This window comes from Phyllostomus discolor, chromosome 3 (assembly GCF_004126475.2).
Source record: "Phyllostomus discolor isolate MPI-MPIP mPhyDis1 chromosome 3, mPhyDis1.pri.v3, whole genome shotgun sequence".
NCBI classification, from domain to species: domain Eukaryota; kingdom Metazoa; phylum Chordata; class Mammalia; order Chiroptera; family Phyllostomidae; genus Phyllostomus; species Phyllostomus discolor.
In genome coordinates this window covers 168,157,298-168,176,525 of record NC_040905.2, presented here as the reverse complement: position 1 = coordinate 168,176,525, position 19,228 = coordinate 168,157,298, and the positions used below count along the sequence as shown (strand labels likewise).

At 37.8% G+C, this 19,228-nt stretch overlaps 1 protein-coding gene and 1 long non-coding RNA gene across 2 annotated transcripts in view; one reads left to right on the top strand and one right to left on the bottom strand.

Annotated features, from left to right (window-relative positions):
• TRPM3 (transient receptor potential cation channel subfamily M member 3) overlaps positions 1-19,228 on the top strand; it is a 501,162-nt gene that overhangs the window by 154,301 nt on the left and 327,633 nt on the right.
• On the bottom strand, positions 1,041-3,785 carry LOC118499703. The gene is made up of 2 exons (XR_004902212.1): positions 1,588-3,785; positions 1,041-1,423 (listed from the first exon to the last, which is right to left on the bottom strand). It is a non-coding gene; the product is annotated as an uncharacterized LOC118499703 (long non-coding RNA).

Genomic DNA, 19,228 nt, shown 5'->3' with positions numbered 1-19,228 from the left:
AAGGAAATATGATGTTACTCATATTTCTAGTTCTAGCAGAAGTTGGAAATCCTCATTCCTTCTCATGTGCCTCTGCACCAGTGATTTTGAACTGGTGTGCTGCAAGAGCTTTTGAAACCTGTAGTGCCTGACTATTTAGTCAGGGTCACTGACCTCTTTTCCCTTAGATTGTCAAATTTTAAAAAATGACAATAGCCAACACAACAGTAGCTGTCTGGTGTGAATGCAAAATTATATCTATTTTTTGTCAGATCAGCAAAAAAGTGTTTTTTTTAGTGTGCTGCAGAATTTTAGTAATTAGTTTATATGTGCCATGAGATGAAAAATGTTGAAAATCACTTCTCTACACACTTGTATCTGATCCATTAAAAAAACTGAGTCAAGATCAAGGCATTTCACTCCACTACCAAAGAGTCCTGGTGGACACACTTAAAGATATTATATTGGTCACTGAGCTACAGGAGTGATGAAGAGGGTGTTTCACTGTCCACGGTAGAGAAGGAAGGGGAAGACAGACTGTCACAGACTCTCTTTTTATGTGGGCTTCCTTATAATATTCTAGACAGGAGTAGTGAATTTTCTGTTTTCTTTGGTTTTCTTCTTCTCCCTTCTGACCTTTGTCTCCAGAGTGAAGGTCATTCACTTCCTCCAGGAAGAAGCATAGTCCCCTCTCTACATTTCTTTGGGGGATGCTATTTCTTCAGGGATTCTCCCAATGCCCTGGCCTCAGGAGACCTATGGGAGGTTTAAATCTGTAGCAGTCATTGCAGAAGATGTCATTTCCTCAGTCTTCCTCTTTGAGGTCTTGGGCTGGCTCTGGATGAGAGCCTTGTAGTAGTGGCATGATCAGATCTGAGATTTGGGCTTGGGCAAGCCTCCCTTTTTTGGTCATAAGGATTCTACCCAGGGCCTCTTCCAGTTCACTGGAGAGTTCTGCAGTGGGTTTTGGGGGTTATATGTACAAGTTTCCTTTGAGATGTGGTAGGGAGCAATGGCCAATTTATGACCCAAGTTCTTGGGTTCTTAGCCAAACTCTGTCATAATCTTACTTTGTTTTGAATAAAGCCATTTTTATTGTCTACAAAAGGTTTCCAAAAACTTTAGCACATAATCTGCATTGAGCAATTAGCACATGTTGCCTATTATGAGGAGTAGAAGTCTGAACACTGCTGCCCACCATATCTTGGTATCGCAGCTGCCAAGGAAAAGCCAATGTGGCCAAGCCCCGGATGGAACAGCCCTTGAGTCACATAAAGAAGAAACAGAGCAAGATTAGCCCCAGTAGTAAGTGTCAGTCCCCCATGGCCAGTGGCCCCATGCTGTGCTACCAGCCCCCAGCTGAGCCACAGAACAAAGGACCCCATCTCCTCCCTATAAGGGACAGACATAGCAATGGAGTTAGCTAGCTGTCACATAACACACACTCTTAAGCAGTGCAAGGAGTACACATTGAGCCTGAAACAAAGACATATTTCCAATACAAGATTAAAGTCCCGCACAGGCTATGAACACTATTAATTTCTTTTTGTAAGAAAGTACTCTAGGCCCAAGGCCCATTCTTATGCTGCTGAGAGGGGGTTGAAAAACTGCATGCATAATCAGGATTCTTAAAAAAACTTCCTGGTTTCTGAAGACAGTATGCTTGTGCTCATTTTAGAAGGCTTGACAACTTCACAGACTTTTCTGGAAATGGTACTGTATCTTTAACTGAGCTTGGTTTTGGGGGTGGATTTATTTTTGGTTTTTGTTTGTTAGCTTATTGAGATTTGAAGATTACCCACAATAATCTTTTGCAGAGCTGATTGGTTCATTCTGAAGTAGGTTTCACTGTGAAAGACTATCTACAGACACTGTGCCCCAGGCATGTACGCTACCACTACTGTGACAGCTTCTCATCAGAGCCACATCTGGTTAGGTGGGCTTGAAAAGCAAAAGCACTTTGAAACTTTTCGAAGGACCATTACATGAAACATTCTCAGGCCAATTCCTCACCATAGGAAAATAAAAGATAATATTTATGGGTATGCCAAAGACCTTGTCTTTTATTAGTGCTATATAAGTTCCATTGAGTAGAAATGAAGCATGAAACATTCTGGGTCCTACAGCTATGGACCACCATTCAAAGTTTACCAATATACACTCTTAAGCAGAAAAGAAGCACCTGTTTTTGCATCTGTTTCCATTTTATTTGGACCAGTAGAGAAATCACTTTTTCTAGCACTTGGCATAGTTGCAGAAAAAAATGGTTTAAATTCTTTATCGTTTGTCACTTCCTTGCTTAAAAATTCTTTCAATGGTTCACCCTTATTTTCTGGATAAAGTCCAAATTTTTCTACATGGCTCTACTAGGCCTTTTAGCAACTGGTTCTGGTCGCATCTCCCCATGACCTACCACAGGCTTTCTTCATCACAGCCTCAGGGAATGACGGCCATCTCCCCCAGTACTCCTGCTCACTGGCTAACCCCTCTGTATGGTTTCACAGGGGTTTCCCTTTCCCCCTCACTTATTTAATCTTCCAGATGAATTTCTACTTAACCCTAAAGTGAATAAATGTGAAGTGCCTCCAAAAATTGGCCACGCCTTCTTCATCTCCACCTTCCTGGTGCCTATCAGAAAGCTGATATATGAGAGGAGCTCAAAACAATCTAACAATTATTATGCCTGAAATGAGCTTTGTAATTCTACATTTTCTCTATTATCTTTGTCCTAATGCCAAGAGCCTTCTGCATATGTAATGTAAACAATCATTAAAAATTTTGCATTTAATTTTTGTGACATCTCACTAGCATGAGTCTTTTTGGCCGTTACCAAAGTCCCTATGAAGAGCTATATTATGAATTTCACATAAAAAAAATATGTCCTAACATACCACTTAAGAATTCAACATAATTGCAGTTGTAGGAACAAGCCCATTCCCTCTCTGCAGGTTCAGGCTGCAAGGTGAACAATAAAATTTTGCTGCTAAAAGAAAACAAACAAAAAACATGCTTTTATAAGCGCCACAAGTTCATTGAATATAAAAGTCTTAGTTGAAAGACAGTAAGCAAATCTTTTAAGGAAGAAATTTAGGCTCATTGATGGTTAGGAGAATGGTGTTTTCCATTCACAGTATTGCATTCGTTTTCTGGAGGTAGAATTGAACCTTCTTAGATCCTGGATCCCAGAGAGCCTCCTGACCTTAAGCACTTGGTCTGCCCCAGAGCATCCATTGTCCTGACAGAGTAGGCCTTGGGGTTTAGAGTAAAGCTTTGCTGAAGTGATCAGAAGGCTGAAATGCAGTGAAACAAGTTATGGCTTATTTGAATGTTTATGAATTGGTTGGTTGATTTACATAGAATTCCACTCTCATTACCAAAACACTTGTCATGTAGAACAGTAATAGGAAGCAGGAAAGAACAAGCAGCCCTTCCAGAAGAAAATGCTTTAGCTGAAAAATCTATATTTCCCCAAGAGTTACCTTGAGATACAAGAACAGACTGTAACATAAATATTATCAATAAGCTTAACTGCCCCTGAGTTCATGTAAACAATAATACTTATGTTCTGTCCTGTTTCTGAAATTCTAAAAACATAATAATGGTGCAGTATGCCTGACTTAGTGTGTTTAATGAGGAAGAGCTAGCAATAGAATAGAATAAAATTAAATTGAATGTTATTACCATGTTTTGCCATGTATAATGAACAACTGCCTTTTTGTGTGCATTATGCACAGGATTATTATACCAATGGTATATAATCATCATCCCCATGTGTATTGTATATCCTTATTGTTCCCTCAAAAATCTGGGCAAAAAAATGTGCATTATACATAGTAAAATATGGGTATATTTTAAAAGATTTACTTTATCTCTTAATGCTGTACCTATTTTTCCTCGATCTTTTAAATGTGGATAATATATATTTTGACATTAATAACAGGCTGCTCTAATCCAAAATTTGATTACTTATAAGCTAACAGAATCTGTAGCTATACTGTCTTTTTAAATTACTCGGTCATACAGTTTGCAGATTTAACATTACTTAAATATGGAAATGAAAATTGCTCAAGAAGTTTATCATCATTATCTGTTGGCATTCTACATATCCACTAATTACTAATTAATTCCCCCAAGTTGATCAAATCAGAGTATTTTCTTATATATTGAAGGAAACCTTGAAGGCTGAATAACTGAAGAACAAGTCAAATAAAACAGCAAGGTAGATGTGCTATAAGGCAAGAGTTTGAGGCAGTGGAGAGGTTGGATAAAACCTAACAGGCGTTTTCAGAATCTTAACTTCAGTGAATCAATAAGTCAAGATGTTAGCCTTCTCTTCTCTTTGTTGTGGTTCACTGCATTTGCCTGTTAACCTGTCTGCCCATTAACTGTGGAGGGACCTCCAATAGAACAAATGATTTAAGTCACAGGTGGCAGACACAAGGCCTGGAGGCCGAATCCAGCCCTCCACCTTGTTTTATCCGGCCTGGCACCGTGTTTCTACCCAGCAGCAGCACCGAGCTCCTTGCCCCTCATTAAGGAGTAGTTACATTTATACAGTGCTAAAATTACATTCATCCCTTTGAAGGCAACTGTGAGGCTGATGTGGCCCCCGGTGAAATGAGTTTGACACCCCTGGTTAAGTAGTTCAGGAAAATCTGTGTCAAAGTGATTCTAGGTTCAACGTTATGCCTCGAGTGCAACAAGAGCAGGGACTGCTTTGGGGCTGGCCACCTACAGTGAATAATAGTAGCAAGAATATCAACTGTTGTGAGCAGCAGAAATTCTGTTTGCCGATTCTAAATTCCTAATGAGGGTGATGTGTGTTTTATGGTCTCTCTACAAACCAAACTATGTTTCTGAAGACAGTGTCTCCAATTGTTAATAGATTCATTAATCTTTAACCTACAGCCCAGATGCTGATCACAGTCTCAATTCTTTATAGATGTAGCTAGCAAAGCAGAGGACATGCTACCCTCCAAAAACATGATAGTTATCAAAGGGCTCTTTGGCTTTTAAGCTTAATGTCTCAATAGAGAAAAAGACAATAAAAGGTCAAAATAGGGCCGAATGCCTCGAGTTAGAACCATTATAGTATATTTCATTTTCAGCAATGTTCAAATTGGCACAGGTGATTTCAAATGTATCTTCCTACTCTTTTTTCACAAACTAAACAGTAAATTATTTTTTAAAACTTATATTTGAGAAGGGTTCTTAAGGAAGAAGTTTCTTTCAAACCTAGGAGAAGAAAAATTGTGTTTTAAACATAAGCCAAGAAGTTATATTTATTAGCTGGAACTATTTTTATGGAAATGAAGACAATTTTCATGTTCTACCTGAAACATAAGAAAAAATTAGTTTTTGAGGATAAGAATAAAAATTTATATCCTGAATGATAAAAATGTTGTTATTTATAAAATCAAGTTATGTTAAGGCAGTAGGTGGTATTCCTGTGTATTTTTGTAAATAGGAAAAAAAAAGCAGAAACAACTGAAATGTTTTACAAGTGATATGTATTATAATGGTAACTTTTCTCACCACAAAATGTTTTAGGGGACATGCAGAAAACACTGGACATACAGGTACATGTGTATGTGTTAACAGTGAAAATAAAACTTAAAACCCCAAACTAGTTATGTTTTCCCATATGAAATACTCACAGACTTTCTGTATTGTCATTATTCTCACACGTACACCCAGCCTCCTGCCCCCATGCACACCTGGCTGAGTTTCAGATATGAATGCCATGAACGCACCTGGCAGTCACTGCAAATGGTGCCACAGAGCCTCCAGAAGTAGGTCAGCTTTCTTTATTGTCTTCCCCTTCCCCCTCCCCTGAGCCTCTGAGCTGGCCTGCAGAGCCAAGATAATTTTTAATCTCACTTTGAATGGCAACAAAAGAAAGAACTAAAATGTTCTTTATGGAAGACCCCCCCTTTGTTCCCTCCATTACCATAAGATAATTCTCTAAATTACAAAAGAAAAAAGTGAATACAAAATAAAAATAGTGAATACCCTTGGTTTCTAAATTAGGACTTACAATTCTTACAGTCTGTGAAAAGCTTTGGAGGAAGCTCTTTTTTTAAAGTAGGGTTATAGAGAGAGAGAGAGCACAGGCTTTTGACCTAGAAATCTTTGTGTTACTTCACTAAAGAAGAAATCCAAATGCCAAAAACAGAAGTTCAGTCTCATTAATTGTCAAGGAAATGCTCAGTAAAACCACAGTGAGATGTCACTCTACACCTTCAAAACACATACAATGAAAAAGACAAAAAAGTGAAATTCCCATACTCTACTGATGAGATTATTAATTATACAAACATTTTCTGTTTTATACTGTATTCTAAAGCTATATTACACCTGAGGAGCCAGAAACTCCACCTGTAGGTACATACCAAATAAAAATGTGTACACATGTTCACCAAATAGTGTTGGTAGAATGTTTATAGCAGCACTATTGGTAAAAGCTTAAATCTAGAACTACTCAAGTGCCTATCACCAGCAGATTGGATACATAAATTATGGTAAATTTACAAATGGAATACCATACAGCAGTGATAATGAAGGATTTTTATCTACACACAGCAACATGAGTGGATCTCATAAATATAGTGTTGAGTGGAAGAGGCCAAATACAAAAGGTTTTGGATTGTATGATGCTTTATATTGGGCTGGCCAAGAGTTTGTTTGTTTGTTTGTTTGTTTTTCCTGTAAGATGGCTGTAGTAGTGCTTAGTTGTCTAATTGCATTTAAACCAATTTTGTTAGATTTTATTGTGACTGTTGTCATATCAGCGTGCATTGAAAAACATCTTATCATATTTGGTGAATTTTTGTGTAGCCATTTTACTACTGAAGATGGAAGAAAATAGGCAAGTTTTTCAGCATATTATACTTTATTACTTCAAAAAAGGTAAAAATGCAACTGAAACCCAGAAAAGATTTGTGCAGTGTATGGAGAAGGTGCTGTGACTGATCAAACATGTCAAAAATGGTCTGCAAAGTTTTGTGCTGGACATTTCTTGCTGGAGATTTCTTGCTGGATGATGCTCCATGGTCAGGTAGACCAGTTGAAGATGATAGTAATCAAATCAAGACATTGAGAGCAATCAACATTATACCACCTGGGAGATAGCTGACATACTCATAATATCTAAATCAATAAAGTTTTTGGTGAAAACACTTTACAGAAAAAAACTAAACAAACATTTTGGCCAAGCCAACATATGAATGACAAAAACAGGAAAGGCTATTCTATTGTTAGAAGTCAGACCACTGATGGGGGAAGGATATGACTGGAAAAGAGAATGAGGGGAGCTTTAGGTACTGGTAAAATTCTGTTTCATTGAGTGCTGTTTACCTGAGGGTGTTCAGTGTGTGAAAAATCCATCAAGATATATATAAACTTTAATAGCTTTAAAAATTCTGGTTCCCCCTAACACTCCTTATCTATGATTAGTATCCACCCTATGCCAGTATTCTGAGTACTTTATAGATAGTTACAACCCTAAAAGATAGTTAGAATTATTATCACCCCCGTTTTACAGAGGAGGAACTGATGCATGGACATGTGCATGCAGCAATTGCCTGAGGTCCCACGGCTGGTGCACGTTGGGGCTGGGTTTCTAATTCAGCCTGCCTCTCTGTGGATTCAGTTTTGTTATCTCTGTACTGTGCTGCTTCCCTAGGAACTTAACATCTGTGAAATACCATTTTCCCACTTATTAAATCAGGATATTAATACATCCAGAGTTGCTCTAAGGATTAAATGATCTAATATATGGCAGCTGTCTAGCCCTCAAGATACCTAACAAATGCTGACTAAAAACATGACTACTTCACTTTTCTGACCAGAGTTAACCCAAGGTCTTCCCAGTTCAGGGTTAACAAAATTTGTCATTCACATACTTCTCTCTCCCTTTTCTGGTTTCACTCAGTGTCCTCACTTCTCTGCTCTGTGTCTATGCTCCTGTGGACGCCTCTAGCCTACCCTACATGAACAGTACAGAACCTCTTCCATTTTCAATTTAATTCAGAACTTGTTCTATATTTTAGGGTTGCTAGTAATTGCTAAGTGACAAAAACCTAATTGATATTGTTTTACCAAGGTAAGCAATTTACATTTTAACAACAGTCAGCCAAAAGCCAAATAAGGGAACTTAATGTTGAAAATTTTAAGCTAAGTACTATTTAGGGAAACATTTTTGGGTTAATAGGGGTTTTTTTGTAGTATCATGAATATTTCTAGGCATTTTACATTATGCACATTAGTTTACAAGGACATGATTTCCTTGAATCATCACAGCAATCTAGAAGGGTAGGTAGTAATAGTATTTTGTTTATTGTAAGGTGGGAAGGCTGATGTCTAATAGATTTAAATTTATTCATTTGACAAATACAGAGCAACTACCCTGTACCAAATATTGTTCAGGATTTACTGGAGCTTATATTCCTAAGGAAGGAGAGAGACCATACACAAATAACACACAAATACATAAAGATAAATTCCATGTAGTTAACGTTGTGAAAAAAGTAGTAAAACATAAACATTAGGTAGAAAAAGGCTGGCAAGGCTGGGCAGGGGCTCTGTTGTCCTGAGAGCTTAAAGACTCTCCTGTGCTTTCTCAGTTCCTTGAAAACAGTATTTCTCCAATTCTGGCTGCACATCAGAATTGCCTGGGAGCTTTTAGAGAATACCTATGCCCTGGCTCCATCCCCAAAGAGACTTTTCAATGAGGCCTGTTATCTTTAAAAGCAAAAAAAAAAGAAAAAAGAAAAAAAAAAAACAATAGAATGTGGCCCAAAGAATGACAGCACTTGCTCCTGTTGATGCCTTGAGTTTAAAGGAAAGCATGCATATCCTACACTGATTTCTGATTACTAACCTAGTTGTACTGAGGCTTTTCTGCGGGGTTTTTTTTTCTTTCTATTTTCCCTGTGAGGGAGTAATCTGTCTCTGTGCAATGTGAGAAGATAAAACCCTTCAAAATATAAATGAATGTAAACATTTCTTTGCAAAACACAAAAGATCATTTTTAAAGCTCAAAGGGTTTATGTTGTCCTTCTGGCCATTTTAATCAAGAAATCTTTGGAAAGACTGAAGGGAAATCTGAAGTTGTGTTATACATTTTTCTAGTGTCTCTAAATCAAGTTTCTCCCACTGGCATAAGCTGTCACTATGGAGGACTTCGAACTGATGTCAAATGGCATTATCGTCCACTCTTTGCCCATTAAGGAATGAGGAGTATTTGTGGAGAAGAAAAGGGAAAGTCTTTAGAGGAAGGATGTAAAATAACTCTTCACTAATGAGCTCTTTCACTGGAGAAAAAAGACATCAGACAAAAAGAAGGGAAGAGAAAGGAATGAGAAAATAAGAGAATTTGGGGATGTGGAGATGAAGCAGAGGGATGTGGGCTCTGTGGTCTGAAGAAGTTGAGCCCACTCAGAGGTCAAAGAACAAAAGGAAGGAACACCAGAGAAACACATGCCTTGCTCCAAGGCATTTCTCACTTAGGCTTGTGGCTTCTGTGCTTAGTGGTGGCAGGATTGTTCAAGCGGGGTGGTCATTAATGATGCAACTGCTCATTTTTCCTTCTCTGGCTTTCATTCACCAACCTCCAGCAACACTTTCTTCTTTGCACGGCCAGCTAGGCCAGAGGCCAGACTGCATTTGCCTCTCTGTTACTTGCATAACCCTATGGAGTCATCATTTTATGAGAAATGACTTTAAAGCCATTATCACCATAATGACTTATGCACAATAAAATTATTATTAAGCATCAGGTATTTTGGAGACTTTGACTTCTATACAAAAATATATCTAACCACATGATAAGATTTTATTTTTTGAGTTTAATAAAGTAAAAGACCGGCTTCACTCAGAAGCACAGGTCAGTAACTGTGAAACATAATCCATATTTCTGATTAACTAGGATTTTGGTCATAAGTTAAGAGGATTTGTTCATAGTCAATAAAAATAACTTGTAGCCGAGTAAAACAAAATATCTCCTCAGTCCCTTTAGAGAAAGTCAACTCAGGTTATTGAATGGATATAAGAAACCAACAGGGGTTTTAAAGTTAGGGCATACAGGAATTATGAGTTATGTAATCAAAGCATTTTGTGTCAAAAGTTTTACAGAGTGTTGTGAGTAAATGCAATGTATGCAGTCATACATTCAGTTCCTATACTCAAGAAATCTGTAATCTCTCCAAAAAGTCTTCAGACAGTTTTCATGGAATAAAATCCACGGAAGTTTTATGTCTGGATGTTTCTAACAAAGTAAACAAATAAAAATGTAGGAAGAGATTCTACTTCAGGCAACATCTATCAGCCACCCCCTGTGAGCCGCCTCATCCCATTAAACCCATGATCCCTCAATGTGGTGCCTTATTATCTGTTTGACAAATGAGAACATTGTGGGTCTCACAATTTAAGTGACTTCACTGAGCTCCCACACTTAGTAGGCAGTAGAACCCATGCAGGAATTCAGGTCTTGAACACTGAAGATAAAACCCCTTTCCACTTTGCCACATGATCCTAGTTGGAAACATTATTGATAGTCAGGTGCTTATCACATTTGCTTTTCTTTATTCCCCCAAATTGGTGGTTCTCAAACTTGGATGAGTATTAGAATCACCAGGGACAATTGATGAAAATATTGTACAAATGCCCAGACTCTGCCTTCCTTTAATGAGCTTGATCTTTATGTTCTTTATTAGCTCTCTATCAAAATTTGAGAACCACTGGTTAAATCATCCATATTACAGAGATTCTACAGGGATTAGTAGTGTGCCCCAAAACAATGGTGGAGCCACTGGTGGAGCTCTAATGCTGGAGACAGGACTCAATCCAGTCTTATTTCAAAGACCTTGCTTCTGAATTGGAATGCAATGCCAGTGGAGCTGGAAGGCCCATACTATATAGGGACAGTGTCTATTACAATATGATCACTGATAAAGAAGAAAAGAAGCTCTGCCCAGTGAAATTTTCAAACAAGGTTTTGTTCTCCAAGAGCCGGAGTCGGTTTGTAAATTAGTTGTGTCATATGCCAATACGGTTGCTGATCATTGAAATTCTAATGTCTTCATTCTGAATCTTGTCATCCTTTCCTCTTGCCTGTCCTCTTGGACTTCCATGCATTTTTAGCCTAAATGTGTTTGTCAATCTCTCCATTGCCTGAGACTCCCTACCTCATCTGAATGGTTAATTCCAGTGTGTGTGTGTGTGTGTGTGTGTACAAATGTGCACACATACACACATAAAAACCTTTTTGAGACTCCCAAGGTTAGCTCTAAGAAGGGCATCAGAAGAAATGGTCCTAGAGTAGACTTTTAAAGAAGAAGATTGTTTGTATTTTTTCTAAGGCCTATTTCTGGAAAGTAAGTCTGTTAAACTTTAACTGTTACCTGTTTAAGGGTGACCAATATTTCCCGCTGGTGCTTACTGACCTGAGCTGCGTGACCCATTTGTCTCACAGATGATGACAGTCAAATGGCATCTAAAGGGAAGTTGAAAAGTGTATGTAGTAAGATTTGTAAGGGAAAAAAATGCAGGTTTAGAGGAAAATATATTAAAATTTCCCAGGGATTCTACTGATTCTTTTTGAAACTGAGAGAGACAAGTTAACTTTTTTGTTTCAAGTAACAGACTTGGGGATGGAAACTACTTGCTACACTGAGGAGTCCAGACAAACAGTAATCATATCTGTTTTCCAAAGAGTCCAGTGAGTTCTCAGGATGTGCCCAGAGATTCATGGGAACAAAATCAGACCCAGATGCTCATTTGGCATAATCTGGTCCCTCTGGGTCTTTTGCAGTGTGAATAGAAAGTCAACAATTTGCCATGACCCTCACCTTTCTGCATCAGCCTGTGCATCCACAAAATCTACAGGCCGTGGGGGTCCCCCTCAGCTTAGGGCAAATACCAACATGATACCCCCTCAAATTTCCCTCCATGCTACACAACAATTTTCAAATTCCTTTCTTGCATTCTTTAAATGCAAACTATTAGATATCGTAAACTATTCATTATTTTGAAGGGAAATGTGAAGTAAATACTTTGGTTACAATGATATCTAAAAAGAGAGTCAGTTTCGTTCTTCACTAGACACACCAGCGCTGGCCATCCTTCATTTCTTCAAACACAAGCTAGCTCCTTCTCTCCTCAAGCCCTCGCACATATGCTCCCTTGTCATGAAACACTCTCCTTCCCTCCACTCTCCATCCTCATCCCCCGACTTCTCACTGCTAGCTCCTCACCCTTCCATTTTAATTCTACTGCTGCCTCCTCAGAGAAGCCTTTCCTGACCACCTTATGGAAGCAGGTCTGCACCTTGATGCTCTATGATTATTTCTTCCATATCGTGAATATTGTATACCATCATATACTTACATATTTTTGTTTACTTCATTCATTACATATTCCTTTGTTTCCTTACCATGCTTTCTCATGATGGCAAGGAACACCAATCACCTAATATCACTCTTAGCACACAGTAAATGTTTAGGGAAATTTTAATCAAGGGAACGTCAAGACCGGAAGATTGCGATTGAGTCACTTTCTTGCCTACATTTTTTACCCATTGCCCTCCAGTCATGCTGTCTTTATATTCAGATGGAATCCAAACTAGTTTTCAAGGAAACTTGAAGAGATAGTATAGCTGGATGAAAAAAACCTAAGCTCAAACTCAGCTTTGCTACCTCAGAGTTTGGTGAACTTAGGCAAAATATTTTATCTTTCTGTGTATAAATGTTCTTGTCTCTAATTTGGAGTTAATAATTATATCTAACTAAATGGTTGTAAAGAGTCTCAAATAAGTTAAAACAGGTTATATGCTCTTTTTAACAGTGGCTGGCACATAAATTCTGGCAATTATTCCTCAGAAAATAGTGTCAAAAACATCATACAGGGGCTCCAGCACCTGCAGGCACCCGAGTTCACCACAGGAGTGTTCAGGCTAGGAACCAACTGAGAATCCAGGTTCTTTGTTTTAAATACTGAGATATCATCTAAATTCCTCACTTTAGCTAGAAAGCAACTTGCAGTAATTATAATGGAGAATCTGCCTCATCAAGCTGACTTCCAGAGGACTTTATGTCCTCTATTTTCATGCTATCATTATGCTTCAAGGAACATCTTATGTCATTAGCAGGATTAATTAATTTTACCTTAATGATGAATACATCTGGGAGAAGGGACTCTCCAGGGCCAAAGAAAGAGTGAATAAAGATGCTGGGAAGAGATTACAGCAAGCTGATTTCATAACTCAGCACTCAATTCAAAAGATTGAGCTGTCTGTCCTTTTAGATACCCTGTTCTAGGTTTCAATATAAAATTTAATTGGATTTATCTTAGGAAATTCTCTCTTCAGTCTTTCACTGGCAAAATCAACCCTGGTGGGTAGGTCTGATTACTATAACCCAATTAGGGATTTGTTGATTTATCATAAGAAACCGTTCCTTAAGGTGATAAGGCAAATCTCTCTGTTGCTACTCAGATCCTGTATTGCTCTAAGCAATAGGATGGACTAATATTTGCTCTACTGCTGAAGTCAGAGTAAGTTTTTAATCTTACTAAATAATTGACATCTATGAGCAAAAGTGAGGAAGTACTACAGATATCTGAGAAGAAGAAATTTCAGAGACTGCTGGGTAATTAGCAGCAATAGTAGGTAAAACTTCTTGCTCACTTTGAAAAGTTCTGTCATCAATAAAGACAGTAACTTTGGTGAAAATTTTGGTAAAGAGCAACAACCTTAAGCAAAACTGTAAAGGAAATAAACCCAATTTTAGGCTTCCCCTGCTGCCCTTTCAGTCTTCTCTTCCCCTCCTTACTCACTTGCTTTGAAAGAGAAAGCCATGATTTGCTCGACCCCACCTTTCACAGAGAAGAGTGACTCTGAAAGCAGAGCCTATTTTTTAAAAGGTTAGTAGATTGGTAAGGTATCCCCTATGTATAGGATATTATATTGTTCAAAGTGATCATAAGGAAATGAATGTCTAATGGTGGAACTTCAGCTGCTGAGATGCCTTGGTAGAGGGAGAAAGGAATAATATTACTGATAACTGGCAACATTTTATGATGCAAAAGGAACTGAAATGTGCATCACTACTTAAAGAACGTTTAGAGGTCAGAAAACTTGCAAAGTCTAAGAAAGAATCAGCAGAGAGATAGAAGGAAAACCAGGATTAAATAGAGATATGTTCACCAAATGTAGAGCATATCAAGGAGGAAGGCACAGCTGGCACTGGCAGATGTGCAAAGGGCTCATCAAAGATAACACCCACAAAGCATGCAGTGGAGGTAGTAAGAAAGAGTCAGTGGTGGCCTTCAAGAGAGCAGGCTTAGGGCACAGCAAGCTGGAAAGGGAATATGGCCGGAGGAAGTGGAAATGACATGGCCACTACATGCTTGAATTGGTTCTTTGAAATATGTTCAAATCTCTGTAGTTTTTGAAGCAACCTCATCTGAAAACTCAGAACTCAGAATAAAAATCATTGAGCACTCTAACTCCCTCAGTGCCTTTGAGACCCTGCCCTAAGTACCCAGCACTCCTTTGCACCATTATAGTGATGCAGCCCTATGTTCTGTTTCCCATCCCAGCAGATTTAAATGTCCTATACGTGGTCATGAAAATTCTGCTTACTTACTGGACAAAATATACTGAGACAGTGTAATAGGAGAAGAAGTCTTCTTCTCCTGTTGTGGAGGAGAAGTGGCAAATTAAAGAAAAAAATCCTCAGAAAATAACAGGTAAAAAATTCAGAGCTTTATTAGATTATAATAGGAGTTCTTTAGAAGCAGCACCCTCCCAAAACATTGCTAGCTTTTTACTCTGAGAATCCAGTTAGGGTCTCAGCTGTTTTCTGTAGGACCTATTAGAGTCACAAGGGATCACAAATACAATTGCTTAAGCTCCTGTACTCCAAGAACTTTTTCTTAAAAAGACTTTATTTATTTACTTTTGGAGAGGGGAAGGGAGGGAGAAAGAAAGGGAGAAAAATATCAATGTGTGGTTGCCTTTCGAGCATCCCCTACTGGGGACCTGGCCCTCAACCCAGGCATATGCCTTGCCTGGGAATCAAACCAGCAACCCTTCACAGGCCAGTGCTCAATCCACTGAGCCACACCAGCCAGGGCTCCAGGCACTTTTAAAAAGATTTCATACTCTTCCCAGTGAACATTCAAATTTCTGTTCAGTGATAGCCACATTTTCAGTAAGCCACATTTTGAGACTGCTTTTGTAATGAGATTTCCACATAAGTCAGTGAAATGTGCTACTTTATTTTAACTCAAGAATGGCAGTCAATTAAAAAAGTGTGATTGTTTTTTGTCCACAGAAAAATGTGTATTGTCTCAGTAACTTTGAACACTTCTTTCTCTAATATATTGCAGTTATTTCAGAAAGAATGAAATGAAATATTCTAAAATATTTCCATGTTTACTGTCTTCAGTAGCATCTTACAATTTAGACCCTCAAAGGACTGATTTTAGAATCATAAATAAATCTTCTCTTTTAGGGATGGTTATACTGAAGAAGTGGTAGCTAAGAGATTCACCCCAAGATACCAGTTTATGGCCAATGTAAAAAGGAAAACTAGAGAAGAGAACAGAACCTAAATCTAATTCTGAGCTCAGTGCCTGTTTCTATTCCTACCTATCTACTTTAACTAACTGATTCTAAAATTTTATCTCATTTTGAAATGTTCAATTATGAAAAGAAGTTATCTCATCAGTCTTGCCAAGTGGCAAAATTGCATCAATATGTATAACAAAACAAATTCATTAATTTCTTTAAAACTATTTTCAGCAGTTCATGGCACCTTCCTCATTGTGTTTTTATTGAACAAAAGGATAAGATAGTTGATGCCTCGGGCTGATTTGTCCCAAGGTTTTTGAGATAGCAGAGATTGAAAATTGGTGGTAAACCATACATCTTTTGTATTGCCGGAGAATCTGTGAGTCTGAAAATCTTGATAGATACAAGTTATAGCAGAGAAAGTATATTGGAATTTCCTCTTTGATGCCAAAGCCTGAAGTCACGTGAGCTGAGTTCAAATGAGCTAGTTTTTAATTCACTTCATCTATAGAGACAGCTCTCCTGAGCAAAGGAAGTGTATCCCTTTGAATCATAATGAAAATCTGTTTACTGAGTCAAGAGAACTTGAAGCATAGGAGGCTTATGTGAAACAAAAGCCCCAAGAACATAAGGGGTGAAAATTCAAAACACCCAAGAGCCTGATGGTGATCAAACCATGACTAGTTTTGATTTGTATTCCTCTACTAACCCATAGTGGTCTTGATTGAATAAATCAATTGTTTTTCAGCTGAGGTTTCCCATTTCCACTAATCCCACCTGGAATTCTTTACCTGATTCCAAAGATAACAATGAAACCTTCTGTCAAAAGCTGTAGAGTATACATCCCCATCCTTAGCCAAAGTTTTGCAGAAGATGGATTTAATTCACTTCCTTTATGAAAAGTTCTCTGGCTTCAGGTCTTCATATAGAATTTAGTGAATGGAGTTAAAGTTTTTGTTTTGTTTTGTTTTGTTTTGTTTTAGAAATTCCTGGAAATTGAATCAAGGCAAAGCAATACTATTGTTCACATCTGCAGACTGGTACAGTCAATCATTTACTTATTCATTTACAACACTTTTGAATGTACAGTACATTTATGTCATACAATCAACATTAAAAGTCTTAGAGGCTGAAGATTGCAAATTATAAACTCACTTTCATGGAACAATCACTCCAAGAAAGCTCTTTCTTCTACCTTATGGAGCCAAAGTTAATTCTTTAGCAAGGCAGTGCCAGGTGTCTTTGGCGTTATCAGAAAGCATTTGAAGGAAAGGAAGTATATAAATGCACAAGTGTTTGCAGGTGGTTTTGTTCTGTCAGTAACTGGACCACTAATACTCTGTTTCCTAAACCGTGCAACTTTGAAATGTGCTACAGAAAATTTGAAAATAGGTAACTGATCTGAGTGAAAAGTATATCAAAAGACACTAGGATGGCAGAGCATTTATCATACTTGGTGGGGGCAGAGGAGATCTGTTTTCTCTTTTTAATCAGTTCACAAATATAAACAGATTATGTTTACGTCTTATCCAGAAAACATATTAAAATGTATACCTATTCTTGGAATCAGACTAATTATTAGATATAGCTAGTTTGTCAGAGTTTCTGCTGCCTAGTGACCCAAACAAATATACAGGGCACACAGTCTGAGGAAAGTGAGCAAAGTAGATGTAAAAAGGTAATAGATGATTTCATGTATTTTCAGCATGTACAGATAAATGATTAGGTGTATTTGCAGGCAACCTGTGAAGTGTGAGCAACTTTATGTTTAGATGGTATTATTTTCTAATAGACATACGTGTTAAATAACTGCACAAGTCTGCCTTGTTATCTGAAGTATCCCCAGCATATATTCTTTACTTCACCAGCGTTTGTTGAATGCTGTTACAGTCTAGTATCATAGTAGGCACTGACATGATTCCAAAAATGAATCAGGCCCTTTCTCCCTAAAGTGCTCAAAATCTGGCAGGGAAGGCAAACCCATTAACAGACTAAGCACATGCAACCTGATAAGTGTCACAATGCAGGTATGCTAAAACTTTCATAGTGCATAATCTTGGTTGTAGGTCTTGGTTTTCAACCCAGCAAAGTTGCCCCTTAGAATTGAAGGGCAAATAAAGAGCTTCCCAGGAAAGAAAAAGCTAAAGGAGTTCATCATCACCAAACCAGTATTACATGAAGTGTTAAAGGATCTTCTTGAAGAAGAAGGAGAAGGAAAAGAATAAGAAGGAAGAAAAGAGAAGAGGAGAAGAAAAAAGAACAATAATATGGCAATAAATATGTATTTATCATGAATATAAAAAAATAAATGAACAAGCAGAACAGAAACAGATTCAAAGATACAGAGGACATTCTGATGGTTACCAGATTGGGGGAGGGGGTTGGGATATTGGGTGAAAAAGGTGAAGGGATTAAAAAGTGCAAGTTGGTAGTAACAAAATAGTCATGGGGATGTAAAGTACAGCATAGGGAAAATAGTCAGTAATATTCTAAAAGCTTTGTATGGTGTCAGATGGGTACGAGATGTATCGGGATGATCACTTAGTAAGTTATATGGTGTATAATTACTGGGGGGTACACCTAAAACTAATATAATATTATATGCAACTGCAATTGAAAACTTTCACTTTTTTTAAAAAAATGATTTAAGTCTGAATCCAGTTAAAAATGAGATTTTCTAAGAGTAACAAACAAATAAAAACAAACATCAAAAAAAACCCCAAAAACCCCAGCTACTTGAAGAATTGGGTCAGTCTTCATGAACAGACTCTTTCAGTTGGGTGAGTGGGAATTAATGAGGTAGATAAGAGAAGCCATGGGTGTGGGCAGGAATAAAAGGGGTGGAATGGAGATCATGGTATAGTTGCAATGTAGGGCACAGGGAAATGTTGGAAGAGGAGGCTATGAAGAACTTTGGGCTTCAACTATGAAGAGCTTTGTAGAAATTTGCACTTCATTCTCTGAAAACTTGTTACCATGGAAAGAGCCTGCTAGACTGCAAATGTCTCACTTAGAATTGTGTCAACACATGAATACCCAGCTTTTTCTGGTCATTTATGGCACAATTCATACAGCCTGAGGTTAGGTTTCCCATAGCTATGCTTCAGCTGCACACTCTTCATTGGAAACACACAGGTGAAAGAAAGGTATTCAACTTCTACTGAGTGAGAAGGAAATTTTATTGTAGTAGCCAGTTTATGTACATTATTCTGTTTAATTGTTTCAGCAAGTCCATGGTGGTAGTATTACTACTTCTTCCTTTTTAGGATGAGGAAGTTGAGAAAACTGAGACTTAGAAAGAGTAGGTCACTAGCCCAAATTCACCATTATGATAACATTACAAGTTACAGTTAATGTATTTCAGGTACTCTGCATATATTATGTAATTTCATATGTTTGTTTTAATTTTCACAACCCTATGAAATTATATTTTATTCCCATTTAGTAATGAAGAAACTGAGGCCAGGAAAGACTAAATAACCAGCTCATGGTGGCACTGGGATTTGAACCCAAGCCCATCTGATTCCCAAACCTACTTTTTTGTCTGTAACTGCCGCTTATGCTCGTAATGCAAATCTGAAATGCTCTCAATTTTTAACTAGGCCTAACCCTAGAATTATCAAATATGTTTTTCTTGCCAAATCCTCCCATTGTCCTTCCATGTTGTAGACTTAT